Raw genomic sequence first — 3817 nt, 5'->3', positions numbered from 1 at the left:
CCTTTGTTAATAAGAGAAGCAAAGGGCGGGGTGCACCTGCTGCTGGGGCCTGATGGAGTCCCCACAGCCCCTCTCCTCTGGAGCTTTGTGGGCAACTTACCCCATGGGCTGGGAGAGAGGAATGAGAATCGGTGGGGACTGGGTGTGGTGGCTTACATCTGTAATCCCAGCACTTTGGGAGGCTGAGGTGGGTGGATCACCTGAGGTCAGGAGTTGGATACCAGCCTGGCCAACATGGTGAAACCCCATCTCTGCTAAAAATACAGAAATTGGCTGGATGTGGTGGTGGGTGCCTGTAATCCCAGCTACTTGGGAGGCTGACGCAGGAGAATCACATGAACCCAGGAAGCAAAAGTTGCAGTGAGCCAAGATTGCACCACTGCAGTATAGCCTGGGTAACAGACCATGACTCCGTCTCAAAAAAAAAATCTCAGTGGGGTTTGCTCGTCTTTGCCTCATCAGCAGGGTCTCACTGTTGCTCAGGCTGCAGTGCAGTGGTTTGATCTCAGCTCACTGCAGCCTCAACCTTCCTAGGCTCAGGTGATCCTCACATCTCAGCCTCCTCAGTAGCTGGGACTATGGGCATGCACCACCACACCCAGCTAATTTTCATATTTTTTGTAAAGACACAATTTTGCCATGTTGCCCATGGCTGGTCTCGAAGTCCTGGACTCAAGCAGTCCTCTCACCTTGGCCTCCCAAAGTGCTGGGATTACAGGTGTGCGTCACCACACCTGGCCCCGTTTTTTGTCTTTGAAGCATCCCTGCCTCTGGCCTGGGAGCTGATACCTTCCCCACAGCTCCCAAGTGCCTGGTCTTATGGGCACAGAGCTGGTAGAGGACATGGTAGAAACTGAACCCCAGCCTGTCCCACTCCACCTGTGACATGTCTGGACTGGTGTCCCAGACACCAGTACTGACCATGATAAATTTTTTTGAGACAGGTTTGTTCTGTCCCCCAGACTGGAGTGCAGTAGCACGATCTTGGCTCATTGCAACCTCCGCCTCCCAGGTTCTAGCGATTCTCCTGCCTCAGTCTCCTGAGTAGCTGGGATTACAGGTGCCGCCACCACCATGCCCAGCTAATTTTTGTATTTTTAGTGGAGATGGGGTTTCACCATGTTGGCCAGGCTGGTCTCAAACTCCTGAAGTGATCCGCCAGCCTTGGCCTCCCAAAGTGCTGGCATTACAGGCATGAGCCACTGCACCTGGCTTATAAAAATGATTTTTTGTTTTTGAGATAGGCTCTCACTCTGTTGCCCGGGCTAGAGTGCAAAGCATAATCATAGCTCACTGCAGCCTCAAACTGGGGCTCAGGTGATCCTCCCACCTCAGCCTACTGTGTAGCTGGAGCCACAGGCTTGCTACAAGCATTTCTCACTTGGCCTGAGAAACATTCCTATGGGGTGCTGTCTCCTGGGCTTGGCTCTTGGTCCCTCGTGAGGCTCTGCTTCCCTGGATTGGGCACAAGCTCCTCAGTGCAGGTGGGGCAGATCCAAGGAGCAGTCCTGGGTCATGGTCTCAAATAGCTTCTCCAGCTGAGAAAATGGGACACTCCCCTCATCCCTGATGCCTCATCCCCAACATCTCGTCCTCTCTGAATTGAGCCTTGGGTCTATGGCCACATGGCAGGCAGAGACCCTGGCCCCTGCTCCCACAGATTCATTGGTAGAGGGCATGCACTATGCCCTGGGCCCTGGAGATGTGGCAGGAACTATCCAGACAGAAACATATCGTAGCACCTTGAGAGGAGGGCATGGGGTGACATTTTAGGCAAGTCTTGAAGAGGAGAAGAGTGCCAGGAGTCTGCAAAGCCTCAGAGATAGGAGCCAGCATGGCAGATCAAGAACAAAAAAGGCAGTGTGGTGGGACTGGGTGGGAAGACAGGGGCAAGGGTGTGGGTTTTAGCTAAATGCAGTGGGAGCCTAGGGAAGGCCCTGGGCTCAGTCCTCCAGCCATGCCCACTACCCCAAGGATGGGGTTTTGCCCCCATTTTCCAGGTGGGGAGTCTGAGGCATGGCCCCAATTAGGAGCGGCACCCTTCGACTAAACCAGAGGGCCTGGGGGCTAGGTTTTCTTTCTTTTTGTTTTTGAGGCAGAGTCTTGCTCTGTTGCCCAGGCTGGAGTGCATTGGTGGGATCTTGGCTCACTGCAACCTCCACTTCCCAGGTTCAAGTGATTCTCCTGCTCAGCCTCCCGAGTAGCTAGGACTACAGGTACAAGCCACCCATGCCCGGCTAAATTTTGTATTTTTAGTAGAGATGGGGTTTTACTATGTTAGCCAGGCTGGACTCGAACTCCTGACCTCAAGTGATTCGCCTCCCAAAGTGCTGGGATTACAGGCGTGAGCCACCATGCCCGGCCCCAGGAGCTAGGTTTTCTACCTCCACTCTGATGTGGTCCAGCCAAAACTGGGGGCTAGGCACTGCCCCTCTTTTAGCCTCGGTTTCCTCATCTGCAAAACTGAAGGGGACAGGGCCATACCCTATTTGGAGGGATGAAGATAGAGCTGGCACTGCATCCGCAGGGCACCAGAAAGCCATTGACACTGAGTGAGCAGGGGCTGGGCATGGGGAGACCCACCAGAGGAGCAGCTATGTGGGGCTCATATGCAGGTAGGCAGGATTAGGATTTCCTAATAGACCTAATACATTTCCCCATATACCCTAAATGGGAGCCACTCCCAGGCTCTGTGGGGTCCTCTCTCGATTTTCTCCTTAATTCTCCATCTCCTCTCCCTCTCTCCCTCCCCATTCCAGGCAAATAAGCTTACTGGCCTTACTCAAACACACTAGCTCTCCTCTTCCTGGGGAACACCTGGACTGTTTCCCTTAGCTTCGGAGTCCCTGTACTTTTTTTTTTTTTTTTTTTTCTGAGACAGGGTCTCACTCTGTGGTCCAGGCATGATCATAGCTCACTGCAGCCTTGAACTCCCAGGCCCAAGCGATCCTCCCACCTCACCCTCCCAAGTAGCTGAGACACGCCACCACGCCCGGCTAATTTTTAAATTTTTTGTACAGATGGCCATCTTGCTGTGTCGCCCAGATTGGTCTTTAACTCCTGGGCTCAAGCGATTCACCCACCTCAGCTTCCCAAAGTTCTGGAATTACAGGAGTGAGCCACCACACCCCACCCAGAGTCCCTCCTTGAACACCTCCCAGCTCTTCCTGGCATTTAGCACAACTTACAAGTATTTTATTTCCATGTCATTCTTTTATTTTACTTGACTTTTCAATTGTCTCGTTTCCGACAGGGATGGGCCCAAGTCTTCGCCATGAGCTCTGGGGCCTGGCAGACAGTAGGTGCTCAAGAAATGCATGACTACATGAATGAACAAAGGAGGGAATGAGCTAGTGGGTCCAGCTGAATCATGCCCAGCCTTGCCCTGACTGACTCCCCTCACCCCCTCTTCCCGAGAGGAAAAGGACCCACAGCAGGGGAGATCTCCCCCCACCCCTGCAACCTCACTATTGCTAGATCTGGGTTCAAATCACAGCTGTGAGCCGGGTGCACTGGCTCATGCCTGTAATTCCAGCACTTTGGGGAGGTCGAGGCAGGTGGATCGCTTGAGGTCAGGAGTTTGAGACCAGCCTAGCCAACATGGTGAAACCCTGTCTCTACTAAAAATACAAAAAACTAGCCAGGCGTGGTGGCCTGCGCCTGTAGTCTCAGCTACTCAGGAGGCAGAGGCACGAGAATTGTTTGAACCGGGTAGAGGCTGCAGTGAGCCAAGATCGTGCCACTCCAGCCTGGGCAACAAAGAGAGACCCTGTTTAAAAAAAAAAAAATCGGCCGGGCGCGGTGGCTCAAGCCTGTA

The sequence above is a fragment of the Rhinopithecus bieti genome, unplaced genomic scaffold, assembly GCF_001698545.2.
Source record: "Rhinopithecus bieti isolate Rb0 unplaced genomic scaffold, ASM169854v2 scaffold_34968, whole genome shotgun sequence".
Classification (NCBI taxonomy): Eukaryota; Metazoa; Chordata; class Mammalia; order Primates; family Cercopithecidae; genus Rhinopithecus; species Rhinopithecus bieti.
Note: the sequence above shows the minus strand (reverse complement) of the source record.